Below are 21,677 nucleotides of genomic sequence, written 5' to 3'. Positions count from 1 at the left end.
GAATATAGACGAAATGCAGACATTATGAAGACTATTATAGACAACTGAAATGAATTTATGTCTCAAAAATATAAAGTGTTGTTCTCTGGTTTCACAAAAGAAGGTAGACCAGAGGTCTCAATTGGTTATGGTTGGTGGTTTCATATTTCATCACGGAGTTGTTCAGCACAGAAGATAGAAGAACTCTTAAAGAAAAAAAGGTATGAAGCATACATTATTCTTCTTAAAAAAATGACACCTTATGTAAATATGAACTGGACTATATACCTGTATGATACAACATGATTCAGGTCACAAGTCGATATCATATCCCCTGGCAGAAAAACACACGCATACAATCTATACGTATATATCTGGTGCTGTCACAAAACACAATATCTCCGCACCTCACAACATAACATATAACTGTTTTAATATCTAACCTAATATATAGCATACACGTAAAACCTCTAAATATCTAACCTAATATATAGCATACACGTAAAACCTCTAAATCATGCAAATTTTAAACGTTAAAAATCATGTGACTTTGATTCATACATAATATCGAGAGAAGTATGATTACAGAAATACATGTGGTCGTCGTGGCCGAGCCATAAAGGGGATGGACTAGACATCCATTGGGGTCTTCCAGCATAGGTGCAAATCCTATCGGCGACGTTGCTTTTGGATTTTATTCATGGTAAGGGAAAAGTGTAAATGGATTCAATCGAAACACAGGTAAACATTAGATCATTCTCAACTGAGAAGAAGCAAAATAGAACGGTTAGAAAGAATGAATGTTCATTTTTAATCGTATAATATCATAAAGATCTGATTGATACATAATAAAGATAGAAGTATGAGGGTTAAAGTGCATGTGGTCGTCGTGGCCGAGCGATTAAGGCGATGGACTAGAAATCCATTGGGGTCTCCCCGCATAGGTTTTAATCCTATCGGCGACGTTGCTTTTGGATTTTATGCATGGTCAGGGAAAAGTGTAAATGGATTCAATCGAAACACAGGTAAACATTAGATCATTCTCAACTGATAAGAAGCAAAATAGAACGGTTAAAAAGAAGGAATGTTCATTTTTAATCGTATAATATCATAAAGATCTGATATATACATAATAAAGATAGAAGTATGACAACTAAAATGCTTGTGGTCGTCGTGGCCGAGCGGTTAAGGCGATGGGCTAGAAATCCATTGGGGTCTCCCCGCATAGGGTCGAATCCTATCGGCGACGTTGCTTTTGGATTTTATTCATGGTCAGGGAAAAGTGTAAATGGATTCAATCGAAACACAGGAAAACATTAGATTATTCTCAACTAAGAAGAACAAAAACAGAACGGTTGGAATGGAGGAATTGCAATTTTTAATCGTATAATATCATAAAGATCTTATATATACATAATAAAGATAGAAGTATGAGAAATAAATGCATGTAGTCGTCGTGGCCGAGCGGTTAAGGCGATGGGCTAGAAATCCATTGTGGTCTCACCGCATAGGTTCGAATCCTATCGGCGACGTTGCTATTGGATTTTATTCATGGCCAGGGAAAAGTGTAAATTGAGTCAATCGAAACACAGGTAAACGTATGATTATTCTCAACTGAGAAGAAGCAAAATAGAACGGTTAAAAAGAAGGAATGTTCATTATTAATAGTATAATATCATAAAGATCTGATATATACATAATAAAGATGTAAGTATGAGAAAAAAAATGCATCTGGTCGTCGTGGCCGAGCGGTTTAGGCGATGGACTAGAAATCCATTGGGGTCTCCCCGCATAGGTGCGAATCCTATCGGCGACGTTGCTTTTGGATTTTATTCATGGTCAGGGAAATATGTAAATTGATTCAATCGAAACACAGGTAAACATTAGATCATTCTCAACTGAGAAGAAGCAAAATAGAACGGTTAGAAAGAAGGAATGTTCATTTTTAATCGAATAATATCATAAAGATCTGATTGATACATAATAAAGATAGAAGTATGAGAACTGAAATGCATGTGGTCGACGTGGCCGAGCGGTTAAGGCGATGAACTAGAAATCCATTGGGGTCTACCCGCATAGGTTCGAATCCTATCGGCGACGTTGCTTTTGGATTTTATTCATGGTCAGGGAAAAGTGTAAATTGATTCAATCGAAACACAGGTAAACATTAGATCATTCTCAACTGAGAAGAAGCAAAATAGAACGGTTAAAAAGAAGGAATGTTCATTCTTAATCGTATAATATCATAAAGATCTGATATATACATAACAAAGATAGAAGTATTAGAACTAAAATGCATGTGGTCGTCGTGGCCGAGCGGTTAAGGCGATGAACTAGAAATCCATTGGGGTCTCCCCGCATAGGGTCGAATCCTATCGGCGACGTTGCTTTTGGATTTTATTCATGGTCAGGGAAAAGTGTAAATGGATTCAATCGAAACACAGGTAAACATTAGATCATTCTCAACTGAGAAGAAGCAAAATAGAACGGTTAGAAAGACTGGATGTTCATTTTTAATCGTATAATATCATAAAGATCTGATATATACATAATAAAGATAGAAGTATGAGAACTAAAATGCATGTGGTCGTCGTGGCCGAGCGGTTAATGCGATTGAGTAGAAATCCGTTGGGGTCTCCCCGCATAGGTTCGAATCCTATCGGCGACGTTGCTTTTGGATTGTATTCATGGTCAGGGAAAAGTGTAAATTGATTCAATCGAAACACAGGTAAACATTAGATCATTCTCAACTGAGAAGAAGCAAAATAGAACGGTTTAAAAGAACGAATGTTCATTTTTTATCATAAAATATCATAAAGATCTGATTGATACATAATAAAGATAGAAGTATGAGAACTAAAATGCATGTGGTCGACGTGGCCGAGCGGTTAAGGCGATGAACTAGAAATCCATTGGGGTCTACCCGCATAGGTTCGAATCCTATCGGCGACGTTGCTTTTGGATTTTATTCATGGTTAGGGAAAAGTGTAAATTGATTCAATCGAAACACAGGTAAACATTAGATCATTCTCAACTGAGAAGAAGCAAAATAGAACGGTTAAAAAGAAGGAATGTTCATTTTTAATCGAATAATATCATAAAGATCTGATTGATACATAATAAAGATAGAAGTATGAGAACTGAAATGCATGTGGTCGACGTGGCCGAGCGGTTAAGGCGATGAACTAGAAATCCATTGGGGTCTACCCGCATAGGTTCGAATCCTATCGGCGACGTTGCTTTTGGATTTTATTCATGGTCAGGGAAAAGTGTAAATTGATTCAATCGAAACACAGGTAAACATTAGATCATTCTCGACTGAGAAGAAGCAAAATAGAACGGTTAAAAAGAAGGAATGTTCATTTTTAATCGAATAATATCATAAAGATCTGATTGATACATAATAAAGATAGAAGTATGAGAACTAAAATGCATGTGGTCGACGTGGCCGAGCGGTTAAGGCGATGAACTAGAAATCCATTGGGGTCTACCCGCATAGGTTCGAATCCTATCGGCGACGTTGCTTTTGTATTTTATTCATGGTCAGGGAAAAGTGTAAATTGATTCAATCGAAACACAGGTAAACATTAGATCATTCTCAACTGAGAAGAAGCAAAATAGAACGGTTAGAAAGAAGGAATGTTCATTTTTAATCGAATAATATCATAAAGATCTGATTGATACATAATAAAGATAGAAGTATGAGAACTGAAATGCATGTGGTCGACGTGGCCGAGCGGTTAAGGCGATGAACTAGAAATCCATTGGGGTCTACCCGCATAGGTTCGAATCCTATCGGCGACGTTGCTTTTGGATTTTATTCATGGTCAGGGAAAAGTGTAAATTGATTCAATCGAAACACAGGTAAACATTAGATCATTCTCAACTGAGAAGAAGCAAAATAGAACGGTTAAAAAGAAGGAATGTTCATTTTTAATCGAATAATATCATAAAGATCTGATTGATACATAATAAAGATAGAAGTATGAGGGTTAAAGTGCATGTGGTCGTCGTGGCCGAGCGATTAAGGCGATGGACTAGAAATCCATTGAGTTCTCCCCGCATAGGTTCGAATCCTATCGGCGACGTTGCTTTTGGATTTTATTCATGGTCAGGGAAAAGTGTAAATGGACTCAATCGAAACACAGGTAAACATTAGATCATTCTCAACTGAGAAGAAGCAAAATAGAACGGTTAAACAGAACAAATGTTCATTTTTCATCGTATAATATCATAAAGATCTGATTGATACATCATAAAGATAGAATTATGAGAAGTAAAATGCATGTTGTCGTGGCCGAGCGGTTAAGGCGATGGACTAGAAATCCATTGGGGTCTCCCCGCATAGGTTCGAATCCTATCGGCGACGTTGCTTTTGGATTTTGTGAATGGTCAGGGAAATATGTAAATTGATTAAATCGAAACACAGGTAAACATTAGATCATTCTCAACTGAGAAGAAGCAAAATAGAACGGTTAGAAAGAAGGAATGTTGATTTTTAATCGTATAATATCATAAAGATCTGATATATACATAATAAAGATAGAAGTATGAGAACTGAAATGCATGTGGTCGTCGTGGCCGAGCGGGAACGGCGATGACCTAAAAATCCATTGGGGTCTCCCCGCATAGGTTTTAATCCTATCGGCGACGTTGCTTTTGGATTGTATTCATGGTCAGGGAAAAGTGTAAATGGATTCAATCGAAACACAGGTAAACATTAGATCATTCTCAACTGAGAAGAAGCAAAACAGAACGGTTAAAAAGAAGGAATGTTCATTCTTAATCGTATAATATCATAAAGATCTGATATATACATAATAAAGATAGAAGTATGAGAACTAAAATGCATGTGGTCGTCGTGGCCGAGCGGTTAAGGCGATGAACTAGAAATCCATTGGGGTCTCCCCGCATAGGGTGCAATCCTATCGGCGACGTTGCTTTTGGATTTTATTCATGGTCAGGGAAAAGTGTAAATGGATTCAATCGAAACACAGGTAAACATTAGATCATTCTCAACTGAGAAGAAGCAAAATAGAACGGTTAAAAAGAAGGAATGTTCATTCTTAATCGTATAATATCATAAAGATCTGATATATACATAATAAAGATAGAAGTATGAGAACTAAAATGCATGTGGTCGTCGTGGCCGAGCGGTTAAGGCGATGAACTAGAAATCCATTGGGGTCTCCCCGCATAGGGTGCAATCCTATCGGCGACGTTGCTTTTGGATTTTATTCATGGTCAGGGAAAAGTGTAAATGGATTCAATCGAAACACAGGTAAACATTAGATCATTCTCAACTGAGAAGAAGCAAAATAGAACGGTTAGAAAGACTGGATGTTCATTTTTAATCGTATAATATCATAAAGATCTGATATATACATAATAAAGATAGAAGTATGAGAACTAAAATGCATGTGGTCGTCGTGGCCGAGCGGTTAATGCGATTGAGTAGAAATCCGTTGGGGTCTCCCCGCATAGGTTCGAATCCTATCGGCGACGTTGCTTTTGGTCAGGGAAAAGTGTAAATTGATTCAATCGAAACACAGGTAAACATTAGATCATTCTCAACTGAGAAGAAGCAAAATAGAACGGTTTAAAAGAACGAATGTTCATTTTTTATCATAAAATATCATAAAGATCTGATTGATACATAATAAAGATAGAAGTATGAGAACTAAAATGCATGTGGTCGACGTGGCCGAGCGGTTAAGGCGATGAACTAGAAATCCATTGGGGTCTACCCGCATAGGTTCGAATCCTATCGGCGACGTTGCTTTTGGATTTTAATCATGGTTAGAGAAAAGTGTAAATTGATTCAATCGAAACACAGGTAAACATTAGATCATTCTCAACTGAGAAGAAGCAAAATAGAACGGTTAAAAAGAAGGAATGTTCATTTTTAATCGAATAATATCATAAAGATCTGATTGATACATAATAAAGATAGAAGTATGAGAACTGAAATGCATGTGGTCGACGTGGCCGAGCGGTTAAGGCGATGAACTAGAAATCCATTGGGGACTACCCGCATAGGTTCGAATCCTATCGGCGACGTTGCTTTTGTATTTTATTCATGGTCAGGGAAAAGTGTAAATGGATTCAATCGAAACACAGGTAAACATTAGATCATTCTCGACTGAGAAGAAGCAAAATAGAACGGTTAAAAAGAAGGAATGTTCATTTTTAATCGAATAATATCATAAAGATCTGATTGATACATAATAAAGATAGAAGTATGAGAACTAAAATGCATGTGGTCGACGTAGCCGAGCGGTTAAGGCGATGAACTAGAAATCCATTGGGGTCTACCCGCATAGGTTCGAATCCTATCGGCGACGTTGCTTTTGTATTTTATTCATGGTCAGGGAAAAGTGTAAATTGATTCAATCGAAACACAGGTAAACATTAGATCATTCTCAACTGAGAAGAAGCAAAATAGAACGGTTAGAAAGAAGGAATGTTCATTTTTAATCGAATAATATCATAAAGATCTGATTGATACATAATAAAGATAGAAGTATGAGAACTGAAATGCATGTGGTCGACGTGGCCGAGCGGTTAAGGCGATGAACTAGAAATCCATTGGGGTCTACCCGCATAGGTTCGAATCCTATCGGCGACGTTGCTTTTGGATTTTATTCATGGTCAGGGAAAAGTGTAAATTGATTCAATCGAAACACAGGTAAACATTAGATCATTCTCAACTGAGAAGAAGCAAAATAGAACGGTTAAAAAGAAGGAATGTTCATTTTTAATCGAATAATATCATAAAGATCTGATTGATACATAATAAAGATAGAAGTATGAGAACTAAAATGCATGTGGTCGACGTGGCCGAGCGGTTAAGGCGATGAACTAGAAATCTATTGGGGTCTCCCCGCATAGGTTCGAATCCTATCGGCGACGTTGCTTTTGTATTTTATTCATGGTCAGGGAAAAGTGTAAATTGATTCAATCGAAACACAGGTAAACATTAGATCATTCTCAACTGAGAAGAAGCAAAATAGAACGGTTAGAAAGAAGGAATGTTCATTTTTAATCGAATAATATCATAAAGATCTGATTGATACATAATAAAGATAGAAGTATGAGAACTGAAATGCATGTGGTCGACGTGGCCGAGCGGTTAAGGCGATGAACTAGAAATCCATTGGGGTCTACCCGCATAGGTTCGAATCCTATCGGCGACGTTGCTTTTGGATTTTATTCATGGTCAGGGAAAAGTGTAAATTGATTCAATCGAAACACAGGTAAACATTAGATCATTCTCAACTGAGAAGAAGCAAAATAGAACGGTTAAAAAGAAGGAATGTTCATTTTTAATCGAATAATATCATAAAGATCTGATTGATACATAATAAAGATAGAAGTATGAGAACTAAAATGCATGTGGTCGACGTGGCCGAGCGGTTAAGGCGATGAACTAGAAATCCATTGGGGTCTACCCGCATAGGTTCGAATCCTATCGGCGACGTTGCTTTTGGATTTTATTCATGGTCAGGGAAAAGTGTAAATTGATTCAATCGAAACACAGGTAAACATTAGATCATTCTCAACTGAGAAGAAGCAAAAAAGAACGGTTAGAAAGAAGGAATGTTCATTTTTAATCGAATAATATCATAAAGATCTGATTGATACATAATAAATATAGAAGTATGAGAACTGAAATGCTTATAGTCGTCGTGGCCGAGCGGTTAAGGCGAGGGACTAGAAATCCATTGGGGTCTCCCCGCATAGGTTCGAATCCTATCGGCGACGTTGCTTTTCGATTTTATTCATGGTTAGGGAAAAGTGTAAATTGATTCAATCGAAACACAGGTAAACATTAGATCATTCTAAACTGAGAAGAAGCAAAATAGAACGGTTAGAAAGAAGGAATGTTCATTTTTAATCGTATAATATCATAAAGATCTGATTGATACATAATAAAGATAGAAGTATGAGAACTAAAATGCATGTGGTCGACGTGGCCGAGCGGTTAAGGCGATGAACTAGAAATCCATTGGGGTCTACCCGCATAGGTTCGAATCCTATCGGCGACGTTGCTTTTGGATTTTATTCATGGTTAGGGAAAAGTGTAAATTGATTCAATCGAAACACAGGTAAACATTAGATCATTCTCAACTGAGAAGAAGCAAAATAGAACGGTTAAAAAGAAGGAATGTTCATTTTTAATCGAATAATATCATAAAGATCTGATTGATACATAATAAAGATAGAAGTATGAGAACTGAAATGCATGTGGTCGACGTGGCCGAGCGGTTAAGGCGATGAACTAGATATCCATTGGGGTCTACCCGCATAGGTTCGAATCCTATCGGCGACGTTGCTTTTGGATTTTATTCATGGTCAGGGAAAAGTGTAAATTGATTCAATCGAAACACAGGTAAACATTAGATCATTCTCAACTGAGAAGAAGCAAAATAGAACGGTTAAAAAGAAGGAATGTTCATTTTTAATCGAATAATATCATAAAGATCTGATTGATACATAATAAAGATAGAAGTATGAGGGTTAAAGTGCATGTGGTCGTCGTGGCCGAGCGATTAAGGCGATGGACTAGAAATCCATTGAGTTCTCCCCGCATAGGTTCGAATCCTATCGGCGACGTTGCTTTTGGATTTTATTCATGGTCAGGGAAAAGTGTAAATGGACTCAATCGAAACACAGGTAAACATTAGATCATTCTCAACTGAGAAGAAGCAAAATAGAACGGTTAAACAGAACAAATGTTCATTTTTCATCGTATAATATCATAAAGATCTGATTGATACATCATAAAGATAGAATTATGAGAAGTAAAATGCATGTTGTCGTGGCCGAGCGGTTAAGGCGATGGACTAGAAATCCATTGGGGTCTCCCCGCATAGGTTCGAATCCTATCGGCGACGTTGCTTTTGGATTTTGTGAATGGTCAGGGAAATATGTAAATTGATTAAATCGAAACACAGGTAAACATTAGATCATTCTCAACTGAGAAGAAGCAAAATAGAACGGTTAGAAAGAAGGAATGTTGATTTTTAATCGTATAATATCATAAAGATCTGATATATACATAACAAAGATAGAAGTATGAGAACTGAAATGCATGTGGTCGTCGTGGCCGAGCGGGAACGGCGATGACCTAAAAATCCATTGGGGTCTCCCCGCATAGGTTTTAATCCTATCGGCGACGTTGCTTTTGGATTGTATTCATGGTCAGGGAAAAGTGTAAATGGATTCAATCGAAACACAGGTAAACATTAGATCATTCTCAACTGAGAAGAAGCAAAATAGAACGGTTAAAAAGAAGGAATGTTCATTCTTAATCGTATAATATCATAAAGATCTGATATATACATAACAAAGATAGAAGTATGAGAACTAAAATGCATGTGGTCGTCGTGGCCGAGCGGTTAAGGCGATGAACTAGAAATCCATTGGGGTCTCCCCGCATAGGGTCGAATCCTATCGGCGACGTTGCTTTTGGATTTTATTCATGGTCAGGGAAAAGTGTAAATGGATTCAATCGAAACACAGGTAAACATTAGATCATTCTCAACTGAGAAGAAGCAAAATAGAACGGTTAGAAAGACTGGATGTTCATTTTTAATCGTATAATATCATAAAGATCTGATATATACATAATAAAGATAGAAGTATGAGAACTAAAATGCATGTGGTCGTCGTGGCCGAGCGGTTAATGCGATTGAGTAGAAATCCGTTGGGGTCTCCCCGCATAGGTTCGAATCCTATCGGCGACGTTGCTTTTGGATTGTATTCATGGTCAGGGAAAAGTGTAAATTGATTCAATCGAAACACAGGTAAACATTAGATCATTCTCAACTGAGAAGAAGCAAAATAGAACGGTTTAAAAGAACGAATGTTCATTTTTTATCATAAAATATCATAAAGATCTGATTGATACATAATAAAGATAGAAGTATGAGAACTAAAATGCATGTGGTCGACGTGGCCGAGCGGTTAAGGCGATGAACTAGAAATCCATTGGGGTCTACCCGCATAGGTTCGAATCCTATCGGCGACGTTGCTTTTGGATTTTAATCATGGTTAGGGAAAAGTGTAAATTGATTCAATCGAAACACAGGTAAACATTAGATCATTCTCAACTGAGAAGAAGCAAAATAGAACGGTTAAAAAGAAGGAATGTTCATTTTTAATCGAATAATATCATAAAGATCTGATTGATACATAATAAAGATAGAAGTATGAGAACTGAAATGCATGTGGTCGACGTGGCCGAGCGGTTAAGGCGATGAACTAGAAATCCATTGGGGACTACCCGCATAGGTTCGAATCCTATCGGCGACGTTGCTTTTGGATTTTATTCATGGTCAGGGAAAAGTGTAAATGGATTCAATCGAAACACAGGTAAACATTAGATCATTCTCGACTGAGAAGAAGCAAAATAGAACGGTTAAAAAGAAGGAATGTTCATTTTTAATCGAATAATATCATAAAGACCTGATTGATACATAATAAAGATAGAAGTATGAGAACTAAAATGCATGTGGTCGACGTAGCCGAGCGGTTAAGGCGATGAACTAGAAATCCATTGGGGTCTACCCGCATAGGTTCGAATCCTATCGGCGACGTTGCTTTTGTATTTTATTCATGGTCAGGGAAAAGTGTAAATTGATTCAATCGAAACACAGGTAAACATTAGATCATTCTCAACTGAGAAGAAGCAAAATAGAACGGTTAGAAAGAAGGAATGTTCATTTTTAATCGAATAATATCATAAAGATCTGATTGATACATAATAAAGATAGAAGTATGAGAACTGAAATGCATGTGGTCGACGTGGCCGAGCGGTTAAGGCGATGAACTAGAAATCCATTGGGGTCTACCCGCATAGGTTCGAATCCTATCGGCGACGTTGCTTTTGGATTTTATTCATGGTCAGGGAAAAGTGTAAATTGATTCAATCGAAACACAGGTAAACATTAGATCATTCTCAACTGAGAAGAAGCAAAATAGAACGGTTAAAAAGAAGGAATGTTCATTTTTAATCGAATAATATCATAAAGATCTGATTGATACATAATAAAGATAGAAGTATGAGAACTAAAATGCATGTGGTCGACGTGGCCGAGCGGTTAAGGCGATGAACTAGAAATCCATTGGGGTCTACCCGCATAGGTTCGAATCCTATCGTGGACGTTGCTTTTGGATTTTATTCATGGTCAGGGAAAAGTGTAAATGGATTCAATCGAAACACAGGTAAACATTAGATCATTCTCAACTGAGAAGAAGCAAAATAGAACGGTTAGAAAGAAGGAATGTTCATTTTTAATCGAATAATATCATAAAGATCTGATTGATACATAATAAAGATAGAAGTATGAGAACTGAAATGCTTATAGTCGTCGTGGCCGAGCGGTTAAGGCGAGGGACTAGAAATCCATTGGGGTCTCCCCGCATAGGTTCTAATCCTATCGGCGACGTTGCTTTTCGATTTTATTCATGGTTAGGGAAAAGTGTAAATTGATTCAATCGAAACACAGGTAAACATTAGATCATTCTAAACTGAGAAGAAGCAAAATAGAACGGTTAGAAAGAAGGAATGTTCATTTTTAATCGTATAATATCATAAAGATCTGATATATACATAATAAAGATAGAAGTATGAGAACTAAAATGCATGTGGTCGACGTGGCCGAGCGGTTAAGGCGATGAACTAGAAATCCATTGGGGTCTACCCGCATAGGTTCGAATCCTATCGGCGACGTTGCTTTTGGATTTTATTCATGGTCAGGGAAAAGTGTAAATTGATTCAATCGAAACACAGGTAAACATTAGATCATTCTCAACTGAGAAGAAGCAAAATAGAACGGTTAAAAAGAAGGAATGTTCATTTTTAATCGAATAATATCATAAAGATCTGATTGATACATAATAAAGATAGAAGTATGAGAACTAAAATGCATGTGGTCGACGTGGCCGAGCGGTTAAGGCGATGAACTAGAAATCCATTGGGGTCTACCCGCATAGGTTCGAATCCTATCGGCGACGTTGCTTTTGTATTTTATTCATGGTCAGGGAAAAGTGTAAATTGATTCAATCGAAACACAGGTAAACATTAGATCATTCTCAACTGAGAAGAAGCAAAATAGAACGGTTAAAAAGAAGGAATGTTCATTTTTAATCGAATAATATCATAAAGATCTGATTGATACATAATAAAGATAGAAGTATGAGAACTGAAATGCATGTGGTCGACGTGGCCGAGCGGTTAAGGCGATGAACTAGAAATCCATTGGGGTCTACCCGCATAGGTTCGAATCCTATCGGCGACGTTGCTTTTGGATTTTATTCATGGTCAGGGAAAAGTGTAAATTGATTCAATCGAAACACAGGTAAACATTAGATCATTCTCAACTGAGAAGAAGCAACATAGAACGGTTAGAAAGAAGGAATGTTCATTTTTAATCGTATAATATCATAAAGATCTGATTGATACATAATAAAGATAGAAGTATGAGAACTAAAATGCATGTGGTCGACGTGGCCGAGCGGTTAAGGCGATGAACTAGAAATCCATTGGGGTCTCCCCGCATGGGTTCGAATCCTATCGGCGACGTTGCTTTTGGATTTTATTCATGGTTAGGGAAAAGTGTAAATTGATTCAATCAAAACACAGGTAAACATTACATCATTCTCAACTGAGAAGAAGCAAAATAGAACGGTTAAAAAGAAGGAATGTTCATTTTTAATCATAAAATATCATAAAGATCTGATTGATACATAATAAAGATAGAAGTATGAGAACTAAAATGCATGTGGTCGACGTGGCCGAGCGGTTAAGGCGATGAACTAGAAATCCATTGGGGTCTACCCGCATAGGTTCGCATCCTATCGGCGACGTTGCTTTTGGATTTTATTCATGGTCAGGGAAAAGTGTAAATTGATTCAATCGAAACACAGGTAAACATTAGATCATTCTAAACTTAGAAGAAGCAAAATAGAACGGTTAGAAAGAAGGAATGTTCATTTTTAATCGTATAATATCATAAAGATCTGATATATACATAATAAAGATAGAAGTATGAGAACTAAAATGCATGTGGTCGTCGTGGCCGAGCGGTTAATGCGATTGAGTTGAAATCCATTGGGGTCTGCCCGCATAGGTTCGAATCCTATCGGCGACGTTGCTTTTGGATTGTATTCATGGTCAGGGAAAAGTGTAAATTGATTCAATCGAAACACAGGTAAACATTAGATCATTCTCAACTGAGAAGAAGCAAAATAGAACGGTTAGAAAGAAGGAATGTTCATTTTTAATCGTATAATATCATAAAGATCTGATATATACATAATAAAGATAGAAGTATGAGAACTAAAATGCATGTGGTCGTCGTGGCCGAGCGGTTAATGCGATTGAGTTGAAATCCATTGGGGTCTGCCCGCATAGGTTCGAATCCTATCGGCGACGTTGCTTTTGGATTGTATTCATGGTCAGGGAAAAGTGTAAATTGATTCAATCGAAACACAGGTAAACATTAGATCACTCTCAACTGAGAAGAAGCAAAATAGATCGGTTAAAAAGAAGGAATGTTGATTTTTAATCGTATAATATCATAAAGGTCTGATATATACATAATAAAGATAGAAGTATGAGAACTAAAATGCATGTGGTCGTCGTGGCCGAGCGGTTAAGGCGATGGACTAGAAATCCATTGGGGTCTCCCCGCATAGGTTCGAATCCTATCGGACACGTTACTTTTGGATTTTTTTCATGGTCAGGGAAAAGTGTAAATGGATTCAATCGAAACACAGGTAAACATTAGATCATTCTCAACTGAGAAGAAGCAAAATAGAACGGTTAAAAAGAAGGAATGTTAATGTTTTATCGTATAATATCATAAAGATCTGATTGATACATAATAAAGATAGAAGTATGAGAACTAAAATGCATGTAGTCGTCGTGGCCGAGCGGTTAAGGCGATGGGCTAGAAATCCATTGGGGTCTCACCGCATAGGTTCGAATCCTATCGGTTGCGTGTCTATTGGATTTTATTCATGGCCAGGGAAAAGTGTAAATGGATTCAATCGAAACACAGGTAAACATTAGATCATTCTCAACTGAGAAGAAGCAAAATAGAACGGTTAAAAAGAAGGAATGTTCATTTTTAATCGTATAATATCATAAAGATCTTATATATACATAATAAAGATAGAAGTATGAGAACTGAAATGCGTATAGTCGTCGCGGCCGAGCGGTTAAGGCGATGAACTAGAAATCCATTGGGGTCTCCCCGCATAGGTTCGAATCCTATCGGCGACGTTGCTTTTGGATTTTATTCATGGTTAGGGAAAAGTGTAAATTGATTCAATCGAAACACAGGTAAACATTAGATCATTCTCAACTGAGAAGAAGCAAAATAGAACGGTTAAAAAGAAGGAATGTTCATTTTTAATCGTATTATATCATAAAGATCTTATATATACATAATAAAGATAGAAGTATGAGAACTAAAATGTATGTAGTCGTCGTGGCCGAGCGGTTAAGGCGATGGGCTAGAAATCCACTGTGGTCCCACCGCATAGGTTCGAATCCTATAGGCGACGTTGCTTTTGGATTGTATTCATGGTCAGGGAAAGGTGTAAATGGATTCAATCGAAACACAGGTAAACATTAGATCATTCTCAACTGAGAAGAAGCAAAATAGAACGGTTAGAAAGAAGGAATGTTCATTTTTAATCGTATAATATAATAAAGATCTGATTGATACATAATAAAGATAGAAGTATGAGAACTAAAATGCATGTGGTCGTAATGGCCGAGCGATTAAGGCGATGGACTAGAAATCCATTGGAGACTCCCCGCATAGGTTCGAATCCTATCGGCGACGTTGCTTTTGGATTGTATTCATGGTCAGGGAAAAGTGTAAATTGATTTAATCGAAACACAGGTGAACATTAGATCACTCTCAACTGAGAAGAAGCAAAATAGATCGGTTAAAAAGAAGGAATGTTCATTTTTTATCGTATATTATCATAAAGATCTGATATATACATAATAAAGATAGAAGTATGAGAACTAAAATGCATGTGGTCGTCATGGCCGAGCGGTTAAGGCGAGGGACTAGAAATCCATTGGGGTCTCCCCGCATGGGTTCGAATCCTATCGGTGACGTTGCTTTTGGATTTTATTGATGGTCAGGGAAAGGTGTAAATGGATTCAATCGAAACACAGGTAAACATTAGATCATTCTCAACTGAAAAGAAGCAAAATAGAACGGTTAGAAAGAAGGAATGTTCATTTTTAATCGTATTATATCATAAAGATCTGATTGATACATAATAAAGATAGAAGTATGAGAACTAAAATGCATGTGGTCGTCGTGGCCGAGCGGTTAAGGCGATGGGCTAGAAATCCATTGGGGTCTCCCCGCATAGGTTCGAATCCTATCGGCGACGTTGCTTTTGGATTTTATTCATGGTCAGGGAAAAGTGTAAATTGATTCAATCGAAACACAGGAAAACATTAGATCATTCTCAACTGAGAAGAAGCAAAATAGATCGGTTAAAAAGAAGGAATGTTGATTTTTAATCGTATAATATCATAAAGGTCTGATATATACATAATAAAGATAGAAGTATGAGAACCAAAATGCATGTGGTCGTAGTGGCCGAGCGGTTAAGGCGAGGGACTAGAAATCCATTGGGGTCTCCCCGCATAGGTTCTAATCCTATCGGCGACGTTGCTTTTCGATTTTATTCATGGTTAGGGAAAAGTGTAAATTGATTCAATCGAAACACAGGTAAACATTAGATCATTCTAAACTGAGAAGAAGCAAAATAGAACGGTTAGAAAGAAGGAATGTTCATTTTTAATCGTATAATATCATAAAGATCTGATATATACATAATAAAGATAGAAGTATGAGAACTAAAATGCGTATAGTCGTCGTGGCCGAGCGGTTAAGGCGATGGACTAGAAATCCATTGGGGTCTCCCAGCATAGGTTCGAATCCTATCGGCGACGTTGCTTTTGGATTTTATTCATGGTCAGGGAAAAGTGTAAATTGATTCAATCGAAACACAGGTAAACATTAGATCATTCTCAACTGAGAAGAAGCAAAATAGATCGGTTAAAAAGAAGGAATGTTGATTTTTAATCGTATAATATCATAAAGATCTGATATATACATAATAAAGATAGAAGTATGAGAACTGAAATGCGTATAGTCGTCGTGGCCGAGCGGTTAAGGCGATGGACTAGAAATCCATTGGGGTCTCCCCGCATAGGTTCGAATCCTATCGGCGACGTTGCTTTTGGATTTTATTCATGGTTAGGGAAAAGTGTAAATTGATTCAATCGAAACACAGGTAAACATTAGATCATTCTCAACTGAGAAGAAGCAAAATAGAACGGTTAAAAAGAAGGAATGTTCATTTTTAATCGTATTATATCAAAAAGATCTTATATATACATAATAAAGATAGAAGTATGAGAACTGAAATGTATGTAGTCGTCGTGGCCGAGCGGTTAAGGCGATGGACTAGAAATCCATTGGAGACTCCCCGCATAGGTTCGAATCCTATCGGCGACGTTGCTTTGGGATTGTATTCATGGTCAGGGAAAAGTGTAAATGGATTTAATCGAAACACAGGTGAACATTAGATCATTCTCAACTGAGAAGAAGCAAAATAGATCGGTTAAAAAGAAGGAATGTTCATTTTTTATCGTATAATATCATAAAGATCTGATATATACATAATAAAGATAGAAGTATGAGAACTAAAATGCATGTGGTCGTCATGGCCGAGCGGTTAAGGCGATGGACTAGAAATCCATTAGGGTCTCCCCGCATGGGTTCGAATCCTATCGGTGACGTTGCTTTTGGATTTTATTGATGGTCAGGGAAAGGTGTAAATGGATTCAATCGAAACACAGGTAAACATTAGATCATTCTCAACTGAAAAGAAGCAAAATAGAACGGTTAGAAAGAAGGAATGTTCATTTTTAATCGTATTATATCATAAAGATCTGATTGATACATAATAAAGATAGAAGTATGAGAACTAAAATGCATGTGGTCGTCGTGGCCGAGCGGTTAAGGCGATGGGCTAGAAATCCATTGGGGTCTCCCCGCATAGGTTCGAATCCTATCGGCGACGTTGCTTTTGGATTTTATTCATGGTCAGGGAAAAGTGTAAATTGATTCAATCGAAACACAGGTAAACATTAGATCATTCTCAACTGAGAAGAAGCAAAATAGATCGGTTAAAAAGAAGGAATGTTGATTTTTAATCGTATAATATCATAAAGGTCTGATATATACATAATAAAGATAGAAGTATGAGAACCAAAATGCATGTGGTCGTCGTGGCCGAGCCGTTTAGGCGATGGGCTAGTAATCCATTGGGGTCTCCACGCATAGGTTCGAATCCTATCGGCGACGTTGCATTTGGATTTTATTCATGGCCAGGAAAAGTGTAAATGGATTCAATCGAAACACAGGTAAACATTAGATCATTCTCAACTGAGAAGAAGCAAAATAGAACGGTTAAAAAGAACGAATGTTCATTTTTAATCGTATAATATCATAAAGATCTGATTGATACATAATAAAGATAGAAGTATGAGAACTGAAATGCGTATAGTCGTCGTGGCCGAGCGGTTAAGGCGAGGGACTAGAAATCCATTGGGGTCTCCCCGCATAGGTTCTAATCCTATCGGCGACGTTGCTTTTCGATTTTATTCATGGTTAGGGAAAAGTGTAAATTGATTCAATCGAAACACAGGTAAACATTAGATCATTCTAAACTGAGAAGAAGCAAAATAGAACGGTTAGAAAGAAGGAATGTTCATTTTTAATCGTATAATATCATAAAGATCTGATATATACATAATAAAGATAGAAGTATTAGAACTAAAATGCGTATAGTCGTCGTGGCCGAGCGGTTAAGGCGATGGACTAGAAATCCATTGGGGTCTCCCCGCATAGGTTCGAATCCTATGGGCGACGTTGCTTTTGGATTTTATTCATGGTCAGGGAAAAGTGTAAATGGATTCAATCGAAACACAGGTAAACATTAGATCATTCTCAACTGAGAAGAAGCAAAATAGATCGGTTAAAAAGAAGGAATGTTGATTTTTAATCGTATAATATGATAAAGATCTGATATATACATAATAAAGATAGAAGTATGAGAACTGAAATGCGTATAGTCGTCGTGGCCGAGCGGTTAAGGCGATGGACTAGAAATCCATTGGGGTCTCCCCGCATAGGTTCGAATCCTATCGGCGACGTTGCTTTTCGATTTTATTCATGGTTAGGGAAAAGTGTAAATTGATTCAATCGAAACACAGGTAAACATTAGATCATTCTAAACTGAGAAGAAGCAAAATAGAACGGTTAGAAAGAAGGAATGTTCATTTTTAATCGTATAATATCATAAAGATCTGATATATACATAATAAAGATAGAAGTATGAGAACTAAAATGCGTATAGTCGTCGTGGCCGAGCGGTTAAGGCGATGGACTAGAAATCCATTGGGGTCTCCCTGCATAGGTTCGAATCCTATCGGCGACGTTGCTTTTGGATTTTATTCATGGTCAGGGAAAAGTGTAAATGGATTCAATCGAAACACAGGTAAACATTAGATCATTCTCAACTGAGAAGAAGCAAAATAGAACGGTTAAAAAGAACGAATGTTCATTTTTAATCGTATAATATCATAAAGATCTGATTGATACATAATAAAGATAGAAGTATGAGAACTGAAATGCGTATAGTCGTCGTGGCCGAGCGGTTTAGGCGATGGACTAGAAATCCATTGGGGTCTCCCCGCATAGGTTCGAATCCTATGGGCGACGTTGCTTTTGGATTTTATTCATGGTCAGGGAAAAGTGTAAATGGATTCAATCGAAACACAGGTAAACATTATATCATTCTCAACTGAGAAGAAGCAAAATAGAACGGTTAGAAAGAAGGAATGTTCATTTTTAATTGTATTATATCATAAAGATCTGATTGATACATAATAAAGATAGAAGCATGAGAACTAAAATGCATGTGGTCGTCGTGGCCGAGCGGTTAAGGCGATGGGCTAGAAATCCATTGGGGTCTCCCCGCATAGGTTCGAATCCTATCGGCGACGTTGCTTTTGTATTTTGTTAATGGCCAGGAAAAGTGTAAATGGATTCAATCGAAACACAGGTAAACATTAGATCATTCTCAACTGAGAAGAAGCAAAATAGAACGGTTAAAAAGTAGGAATGTTCATTTTTTATCGTAAAACAATATATAAAAATAGAAGTATGAGAACTAAAATGCATGTGGTCGTCGTGGCCGAGCGGTTAATGCGATTGAGTAGAAATCCATTGCGGTCTCCCCGCATAGGTTCGAATCCTATCGGCGACGTTGCTTTTGGATTGTATTCATCGTCAGGGAAAAGTGTAAATTGATTCAATCGAAACACCGGTAAACATTAGATCATTCTCAACTGAGAAGAAGCAAAATAGAACGGTTAGAAAGAAGGAATGTTGATTTTTAATCGTATAATATCATAAAGATCTGATATATACACAACAAAGATAGAAGTATGAGAACTAAAATGCATGTGGTCGTCGTGGCCGAGCGGTTAAGGCGATGAACTAGAAATCCATTGGGGTCTCCCCGCATAGGTTTTAATCCTATCGGCGACGTTGCTTTTGGATTGTATTCATGGTCAGGGAAAAGTGTAAATGGATTCAATCGAAACACAGGTAAACATTAGATCATTCTCAACTGAGAAGAAGCAAAATAGAACGGTTAGAAAGAAGGAATGTTCATTTTTAATCGTATAATATCATAAAGATCTGATATATACATAATAAAGATAGAAGTATGAGAACTAAAATGCATGTGGTCGTCGTGGCCGAGCGGTTAATGCGATTGAGTTGAAATCCATTGGGGTCTCCCCGCATAGGTTCGAATCCTATCGGCGACGTTGCTTTTGGATTGTATTCATTGTCAGGTAAACATTAGATCATTCTCAACTGAGAAGAAGCAAAATAGAACGGTTAGAAAGAAGGAATGTTCATTTTTAATCGTATAATATCATAAAGATCGGATTGATACATAATAAAGATAGAAGTATGAGAACTAAAATGCATGTGGTCGACGTGGCCGAGCGGTCAAGGCGATGAACTATAAATCCATTGGGGTCTCCCCGCATAGGTTCGAATCCTTTCGGCGACGGTGCTTTTGGATTTTATTGACGGTCAGGGAAAAGTGTAAATGGATTCAATCGAAACACAGGTAAACATTAGATCATTCTCAACTGAGAAGAAGCAAAATAGAACGGTTTAAAAGAACGAATGTTCATTTTTTATCATAAAATATCATAAAGATCTGATTGATACATAATAAAGATAGAAGTATAAGAACTAAAATGCATGTGGTCGTCGTGGCCGAGCGGTTAAGGCAATGGACTAGAAATCAATTGAGTTCTCCCTGCATAGGTTCGAATCCTATCGGCGACGTTGCTTTTGGATTTTATGCATGGTCAGGGAAAAGTGTAAATGGATTCAATCGAAACACAGGTAAACATTAGATCATTCTCAACTGAGAAGAAGCAAAATAGAACGGTTAAAAAGAAGGAATGTTCATTTTTAATCGTATAATATCATAAAGATCTGATTGATACATAATAAAGATAGAAGTATGAGAACTGAAGTGCCTGTAGTCGTCGTGGCCGAGCGGTTAAGTCGATGGACTAGAAATCCATTGGGGTCTCCCCGCATAGGTTCGAATCCTATCGGCGACGTTGCTTTTGGATGTTTTTAATGGTCAGGTAAATATGTAAATTGATTCAATCGAAACACAGGTAAACATTAGATCATTCTCAACTGAGAAGAACCAAAATAGAACGGTTAGAAAGAAGGAATGTTCATTTTTAATCGTATAATATCATAAAGATCTGATTGATACATAATAAAGAAAGAAGTATGAGAACTAAAATGTGGTCGTCTTGGCCGAGCGGTTAAGGCGATGGACTAGAAATCCATTGGGGTCTCCCCGCATAGGTTCGAATCCTATAGGCGACGTTGCTTTTGGATTGTATTCATGGTGAGGGAAAAGTGTAAATGGATTCAATCGAAACACAGGTAAACATTAGATCATTCTCAACTTAGAAGAAGCAAAATATAACGGTTAAAAAGAAGGAATGTTCATTTTTAATCGTATAATATCATAAAGATCTGATATATACATAATAAAGATAGAAGTATAAGAACTAAAATGCATGTGGTCGTCGTGGCCGAGCGGTTAAGGCGACGGACTAGAAATCCATTGGTGTCTCCCCGCATAGGTTCGAATCCTATCGGCGACGTTGCTTTTGGATTTTATTCATGGTCAGGGAAATGTGTAAATGGATTCAATCGAAACACAGGTAAACATTAGATCATTCTCAACTGAGAAGAAGCAAAATAGAACGGTTAAAAAGAAGGACTGTTGATTTTTACTCGTATAATGTCATAAAGATCTGATTGATACATAATAAAGATAGAAGTATGAGAACTAAAATGCATGTGGTCGTCGTGGCCGAGCGGTTAAGGCGATGGACTAGAAATCCATTGGGGTCTCCCCGCACAGGTTCGAATCCTATCGGCGACGTTGCTTTTGGATTTTATGCATGGTCAGGAAAAAGTGTAAATGGATTCAATCGAAACACAGGTAAACATTAGATCATTCTC

At 37.4% G+C, this 21,677-nt stretch overlaps 63 non-coding genes across 63 annotated transcripts; all 63 read left to right on the top strand.

Annotated features, from left to right (window-relative positions):
* The first annotated feature begins 862 nt into the window (after positions 1 to 862).
* Positions 863 to 944, top strand: Trnas-aga (transfer RNA serine (anticodon AGA)). Its single transcript has one exon. It is a non-coding gene; the product is annotated as a tRNA-Ser (tRNA).
* Positions 945 to 1,146: 202 nt separating this feature from the next.
* Trnas-aga (transfer RNA serine (anticodon AGA)) lies at positions 1,147 to 1,228 on the top strand. Its single transcript has one exon. It is a non-coding gene; the product is annotated as a tRNA-Ser (tRNA).
* A 201-nt stretch (positions 1,229 to 1,429) lies between these two features.
* On the top strand, positions 1,430 to 1,511 carry Trnas-aga (transfer RNA serine (anticodon AGA)). Its single transcript has one exon. It is a non-coding gene; the product is annotated as a tRNA-Ser (tRNA).
* A 202-nt stretch (positions 1,512 to 1,713) lies between these two features.
* Trnas-aga (transfer RNA serine (anticodon AGA)) lies at positions 1,714 to 1,795 on the top strand. The gene has a single exon. It is a non-coding gene; the product is annotated as a tRNA-Ser (tRNA).
* A 202-nt stretch (positions 1,796 to 1,997) lies between these two features.
* Positions 1,998 to 2,079, top strand: Trnas-aga (transfer RNA serine (anticodon AGA)). Its single transcript has one exon. It is a non-coding gene; the product is annotated as a tRNA-Ser (tRNA).
* Positions 2,080 to 2,281: 202 nt separating this feature from the next.
* Positions 2,282 to 2,363, top strand: Trnas-aga (transfer RNA serine (anticodon AGA)). Its single transcript has one exon. It is a non-coding gene; the product is annotated as a tRNA-Ser (tRNA).
* Positions 2,364 to 2,849: 486 nt separating this feature from the next.
* Positions 2,850 to 2,931, top strand: Trnas-aga (transfer RNA serine (anticodon AGA)). Its single transcript has one exon. It is a non-coding gene; the product is annotated as a tRNA-Ser (tRNA).
* A 202-nt stretch (positions 2,932 to 3,133) lies between these two features.
* On the top strand, positions 3,134 to 3,215 carry Trnas-aga (transfer RNA serine (anticodon AGA)). Its single transcript has one exon. It is a non-coding gene; the product is annotated as a tRNA-Ser (tRNA).
* Positions 3,216 to 3,417: 202 nt separating this feature from the next.
* On the top strand, positions 3,418 to 3,499 carry Trnas-aga (transfer RNA serine (anticodon AGA)). Its single transcript has one exon. It is a non-coding gene; the product is annotated as a tRNA-Ser (tRNA).
* Positions 3,500 to 3,701: 202 nt separating this feature from the next.
* On the top strand, positions 3,702 to 3,783 carry Trnas-aga (transfer RNA serine (anticodon AGA)). The gene has a single exon. It is a non-coding gene; the product is annotated as a tRNA-Ser (tRNA).
* A 202-nt stretch (positions 3,784 to 3,985) lies between these two features.
* Trnas-aga (transfer RNA serine (anticodon AGA)) lies at positions 3,986 to 4,067 on the top strand. The gene has a single exon. It is a non-coding gene; the product is annotated as a tRNA-Ser (tRNA).
* A 199-nt stretch (positions 4,068 to 4,266) lies between these two features.
* On the top strand, positions 4,267 to 4,348 carry Trnas-aga (transfer RNA serine (anticodon AGA)). The gene has a single exon. It is a non-coding gene; the product is annotated as a tRNA-Ser (tRNA).
* Positions 4,349 to 5,673: 1,325 nt separating this feature from the next.
* On the top strand, positions 5,674 to 5,755 carry Trnas-aga (transfer RNA serine (anticodon AGA)). The gene has a single exon. It is a non-coding gene; the product is annotated as a tRNA-Ser (tRNA).
* Positions 5,756 to 5,957: 202 nt separating this feature from the next.
* Positions 5,958 to 6,039, top strand: Trnas-aga (transfer RNA serine (anticodon AGA)). Its single transcript has one exon. It is a non-coding gene; the product is annotated as a tRNA-Ser (tRNA).
* A 202-nt stretch (positions 6,040 to 6,241) lies between these two features.
* On the top strand, positions 6,242 to 6,323 carry Trnas-aga (transfer RNA serine (anticodon AGA)). The gene has a single exon. It is a non-coding gene; the product is annotated as a tRNA-Ser (tRNA).
* A 202-nt stretch (positions 6,324 to 6,525) lies between these two features.
* On the top strand, positions 6,526 to 6,607 carry Trnas-aga (transfer RNA serine (anticodon AGA)). Its single transcript has one exon. It is a non-coding gene; the product is annotated as a tRNA-Ser (tRNA).
* Positions 6,608 to 6,809: 202 nt separating this feature from the next.
* On the top strand, positions 6,810 to 6,891 carry Trnas-aga (transfer RNA serine (anticodon AGA)). Its single transcript has one exon. It is a non-coding gene; the product is annotated as a tRNA-Ser (tRNA).
* A 202-nt stretch (positions 6,892 to 7,093) lies between these two features.
* Trnas-aga (transfer RNA serine (anticodon AGA)) lies at positions 7,094 to 7,175 on the top strand. The gene has a single exon. It is a non-coding gene; the product is annotated as a tRNA-Ser (tRNA).
* A 202-nt stretch (positions 7,176 to 7,377) lies between these two features.
* Trnas-aga (transfer RNA serine (anticodon AGA)) lies at positions 7,378 to 7,459 on the top strand. Its single transcript has one exon. It is a non-coding gene; the product is annotated as a tRNA-Ser (tRNA).
* A 202-nt stretch (positions 7,460 to 7,661) lies between these two features.
* Positions 7,662 to 7,743, top strand: Trnas-aga (transfer RNA serine (anticodon AGA)). Its single transcript has one exon. It is a non-coding gene; the product is annotated as a tRNA-Ser (tRNA).
* A 202-nt stretch (positions 7,744 to 7,945) lies between these two features.
* On the top strand, positions 7,946 to 8,027 carry Trnas-aga (transfer RNA serine (anticodon AGA)). The gene has a single exon. It is a non-coding gene; the product is annotated as a tRNA-Ser (tRNA).
* A 202-nt stretch (positions 8,028 to 8,229) lies between these two features.
* Trnas-aga (transfer RNA serine (anticodon AGA)) lies at positions 8,230 to 8,311 on the top strand. Its single transcript has one exon. It is a non-coding gene; the product is annotated as a tRNA-Ser (tRNA).
* Positions 8,312 to 8,513: 202 nt separating this feature from the next.
* On the top strand, positions 8,514 to 8,595 carry Trnas-aga (transfer RNA serine (anticodon AGA)). Its single transcript has one exon. It is a non-coding gene; the product is annotated as a tRNA-Ser (tRNA).
* Positions 8,596 to 8,794: 199 nt separating this feature from the next.
* On the top strand, positions 8,795 to 8,876 carry Trnas-aga (transfer RNA serine (anticodon AGA)). Its single transcript has one exon. It is a non-coding gene; the product is annotated as a tRNA-Ser (tRNA).
* Positions 8,877 to 9,362: 486 nt separating this feature from the next.
* Positions 9,363 to 9,444, top strand: Trnas-aga (transfer RNA serine (anticodon AGA)). Its single transcript has one exon. It is a non-coding gene; the product is annotated as a tRNA-Ser (tRNA).
* Positions 9,445 to 9,930: 486 nt separating this feature from the next.
* Positions 9,931 to 10,012, top strand: Trnas-aga (transfer RNA serine (anticodon AGA)). The gene has a single exon. It is a non-coding gene; the product is annotated as a tRNA-Ser (tRNA).
* Positions 10,013 to 10,214: 202 nt separating this feature from the next.
* Trnas-aga (transfer RNA serine (anticodon AGA)) lies at positions 10,215 to 10,296 on the top strand. Its single transcript has one exon. It is a non-coding gene; the product is annotated as a tRNA-Ser (tRNA).
* Positions 10,297 to 10,498: 202 nt separating this feature from the next.
* On the top strand, positions 10,499 to 10,580 carry Trnas-aga (transfer RNA serine (anticodon AGA)). Its single transcript has one exon. It is a non-coding gene; the product is annotated as a tRNA-Ser (tRNA).
* Positions 10,581 to 10,782: 202 nt separating this feature from the next.
* On the top strand, positions 10,783 to 10,864 carry Trnas-aga (transfer RNA serine (anticodon AGA)). Its single transcript has one exon. It is a non-coding gene; the product is annotated as a tRNA-Ser (tRNA).
* Positions 10,865 to 11,066: 202 nt separating this feature from the next.
* Trnas-aga (transfer RNA serine (anticodon AGA)) lies at positions 11,067 to 11,148 on the top strand. Its single transcript has one exon. It is a non-coding gene; the product is annotated as a tRNA-Ser (tRNA).
* Positions 11,149 to 11,350: 202 nt separating this feature from the next.
* Positions 11,351 to 11,432, top strand: Trnas-aga (transfer RNA serine (anticodon AGA)). Its single transcript has one exon. It is a non-coding gene; the product is annotated as a tRNA-Ser (tRNA).
* Positions 11,433 to 11,634: 202 nt separating this feature from the next.
* Trnas-aga (transfer RNA serine (anticodon AGA)) lies at positions 11,635 to 11,716 on the top strand. Its single transcript has one exon. It is a non-coding gene; the product is annotated as a tRNA-Ser (tRNA).
* A 202-nt stretch (positions 11,717 to 11,918) lies between these two features.
* Trnas-aga (transfer RNA serine (anticodon AGA)) lies at positions 11,919 to 12,000 on the top strand. Its single transcript has one exon. It is a non-coding gene; the product is annotated as a tRNA-Ser (tRNA).
* A 202-nt stretch (positions 12,001 to 12,202) lies between these two features.
* Trnas-aga (transfer RNA serine (anticodon AGA)) lies at positions 12,203 to 12,284 on the top strand. The gene has a single exon. It is a non-coding gene; the product is annotated as a tRNA-Ser (tRNA).
* Positions 12,285 to 12,486: 202 nt separating this feature from the next.
* Positions 12,487 to 12,568, top strand: Trnas-aga (transfer RNA serine (anticodon AGA)). The gene has a single exon. It is a non-coding gene; the product is annotated as a tRNA-Ser (tRNA).
* Positions 12,569 to 12,770: 202 nt separating this feature from the next.
* On the top strand, positions 12,771 to 12,852 carry Trnas-aga (transfer RNA serine (anticodon AGA)). Its single transcript has one exon. It is a non-coding gene; the product is annotated as a tRNA-Ser (tRNA).
* Positions 12,853 to 13,054: 202 nt separating this feature from the next.
* Positions 13,055 to 13,136, top strand: Trnas-uga (transfer RNA serine (anticodon UGA)). Its single transcript has one exon. It is a non-coding gene; the product is annotated as a tRNA-Ser (tRNA).
* A 202-nt stretch (positions 13,137 to 13,338) lies between these two features.
* On the top strand, positions 13,339 to 13,420 carry Trnas-uga (transfer RNA serine (anticodon UGA)). Its single transcript has one exon. It is a non-coding gene; the product is annotated as a tRNA-Ser (tRNA).
* A 199-nt stretch (positions 13,421 to 13,619) lies between these two features.
* On the top strand, positions 13,620 to 13,704 carry Trnas-aga (transfer RNA serine (anticodon AGA)). The gene has a single exon. It is a non-coding gene; the product is annotated as a tRNA-Ser (tRNA).
* A 486-nt stretch (positions 13,705 to 14,190) lies between these two features.
* Trnas-aga (transfer RNA serine (anticodon AGA)) lies at positions 14,191 to 14,272 on the top strand. Its single transcript has one exon. It is a non-coding gene; the product is annotated as a tRNA-Ser (tRNA).
* Positions 14,273 to 14,474: 202 nt separating this feature from the next.
* Positions 14,475 to 14,556, top strand: Trnas-aga (transfer RNA serine (anticodon AGA)). The gene has a single exon. It is a non-coding gene; the product is annotated as a tRNA-Ser (tRNA).
* A 486-nt stretch (positions 14,557 to 15,042) lies between these two features.
* Trnas-aga (transfer RNA serine (anticodon AGA)) lies at positions 15,043 to 15,124 on the top strand. Its single transcript has one exon. It is a non-coding gene; the product is annotated as a tRNA-Ser (tRNA).
* A 202-nt stretch (positions 15,125 to 15,326) lies between these two features.
* Trnas-aga (transfer RNA serine (anticodon AGA)) lies at positions 15,327 to 15,408 on the top strand. Its single transcript has one exon. It is a non-coding gene; the product is annotated as a tRNA-Ser (tRNA).
* A 202-nt stretch (positions 15,409 to 15,610) lies between these two features.
* Positions 15,611 to 15,692, top strand: Trnas-aga (transfer RNA serine (anticodon AGA)). Its single transcript has one exon. It is a non-coding gene; the product is annotated as a tRNA-Ser (tRNA).
* A 202-nt stretch (positions 15,693 to 15,894) lies between these two features.
* On the top strand, positions 15,895 to 15,976 carry Trnas-aga (transfer RNA serine (anticodon AGA)). The gene has a single exon. It is a non-coding gene; the product is annotated as a tRNA-Ser (tRNA).
* Positions 15,977 to 16,178: 202 nt separating this feature from the next.
* On the top strand, positions 16,179 to 16,260 carry Trnas-aga (transfer RNA serine (anticodon AGA)). The gene has a single exon. It is a non-coding gene; the product is annotated as a tRNA-Ser (tRNA).
* Positions 16,261 to 16,462: 202 nt separating this feature from the next.
* On the top strand, positions 16,463 to 16,544 carry Trnas-aga (transfer RNA serine (anticodon AGA)). The gene has a single exon. It is a non-coding gene; the product is annotated as a tRNA-Ser (tRNA).
* A 202-nt stretch (positions 16,545 to 16,746) lies between these two features.
* On the top strand, positions 16,747 to 16,828 carry Trnas-aga (transfer RNA serine (anticodon AGA)). Its single transcript has one exon. It is a non-coding gene; the product is annotated as a tRNA-Ser (tRNA).
* Positions 16,829 to 17,030: 202 nt separating this feature from the next.
* Trnas-aga (transfer RNA serine (anticodon AGA)) lies at positions 17,031 to 17,112 on the top strand. The gene has a single exon. It is a non-coding gene; the product is annotated as a tRNA-Ser (tRNA).
* A 485-nt stretch (positions 17,113 to 17,597) lies between these two features.
* On the top strand, positions 17,598 to 17,679 carry Trnas-aga (transfer RNA serine (anticodon AGA)). Its single transcript has one exon. It is a non-coding gene; the product is annotated as a tRNA-Ser (tRNA).
* A 202-nt stretch (positions 17,680 to 17,881) lies between these two features.
* Trnas-aga (transfer RNA serine (anticodon AGA)) lies at positions 17,882 to 17,963 on the top strand. The gene has a single exon. It is a non-coding gene; the product is annotated as a tRNA-Ser (tRNA).
* Positions 17,964 to 18,165: 202 nt separating this feature from the next.
* Positions 18,166 to 18,247, top strand: Trnas-aga (transfer RNA serine (anticodon AGA)). The gene has a single exon. It is a non-coding gene; the product is annotated as a tRNA-Ser (tRNA).
* Positions 18,248 to 18,449: 202 nt separating this feature from the next.
* On the top strand, positions 18,450 to 18,531 carry Trnas-aga (transfer RNA serine (anticodon AGA)). The gene has a single exon. It is a non-coding gene; the product is annotated as a tRNA-Ser (tRNA).
* A 202-nt stretch (positions 18,532 to 18,733) lies between these two features.
* Positions 18,734 to 18,815, top strand: Trnas-aga (transfer RNA serine (anticodon AGA)). The gene has a single exon. It is a non-coding gene; the product is annotated as a tRNA-Ser (tRNA).
* Positions 18,816 to 19,017: 202 nt separating this feature from the next.
* Trnas-aga (transfer RNA serine (anticodon AGA)) lies at positions 19,018 to 19,099 on the top strand. Its single transcript has one exon. It is a non-coding gene; the product is annotated as a tRNA-Ser (tRNA).
* Positions 19,100 to 19,564: 465 nt separating this feature from the next.
* Trnas-aga (transfer RNA serine (anticodon AGA)) lies at positions 19,565 to 19,646 on the top strand. The gene has a single exon. It is a non-coding gene; the product is annotated as a tRNA-Ser (tRNA).
* A 202-nt stretch (positions 19,647 to 19,848) lies between these two features.
* Trnas-uga (transfer RNA serine (anticodon UGA)) lies at positions 19,849 to 19,930 on the top strand. The gene has a single exon. It is a non-coding gene; the product is annotated as a tRNA-Ser (tRNA).
* Positions 19,931 to 20,099: 169 nt separating this feature from the next.
* On the top strand, positions 20,100 to 20,181 carry Trnay-aua (transfer RNA tyrosine (anticodon AUA)). The gene has a single exon. It is a non-coding gene; the product is annotated as a tRNA-Tyr (tRNA).
* A 202-nt stretch (positions 20,182 to 20,383) lies between these two features.
* On the top strand, positions 20,384 to 20,465 carry Trnas-aga (transfer RNA serine (anticodon AGA)). The gene has a single exon. It is a non-coding gene; the product is annotated as a tRNA-Ser (tRNA).
* A 202-nt stretch (positions 20,466 to 20,667) lies between these two features.
* Positions 20,668 to 20,749, top strand: Trnas-aga (transfer RNA serine (anticodon AGA)). The gene has a single exon. It is a non-coding gene; the product is annotated as a tRNA-Ser (tRNA).
* A 198-nt stretch (positions 20,750 to 20,947) lies between these two features.
* Trnas-aga (transfer RNA serine (anticodon AGA)) lies at positions 20,948 to 21,029 on the top strand. The gene has a single exon. It is a non-coding gene; the product is annotated as a tRNA-Ser (tRNA).
* Positions 21,030 to 21,231: 202 nt separating this feature from the next.
* On the top strand, positions 21,232 to 21,313 carry Trnas-aga (transfer RNA serine (anticodon AGA)). The gene has a single exon. It is a non-coding gene; the product is annotated as a tRNA-Ser (tRNA).
* Positions 21,314 to 21,515: 202 nt separating this feature from the next.
* Positions 21,516 to 21,597, top strand: Trnas-aga (transfer RNA serine (anticodon AGA)). Its single transcript has one exon. It is a non-coding gene; the product is annotated as a tRNA-Ser (tRNA).
* Positions 21,598 to 21,677: the final 80 nt, after the last annotated feature.

Source organism: Euprymna scolopes, chromosome 7, assembly GCF_053919585.1.
Source record: "Euprymna scolopes isolate OS-2025 chromosome 7, ASM5391958v1, whole genome shotgun sequence".
NCBI classification, from domain to species: domain Eukaryota; kingdom Metazoa; phylum Mollusca; class Cephalopoda; order Sepiida; family Sepiolidae; genus Euprymna; species Euprymna scolopes.
The sequence above is the reverse complement of the archived record's forward strand: the minus strand, read 5'-3'. Positions and strand labels throughout refer to the sequence as shown.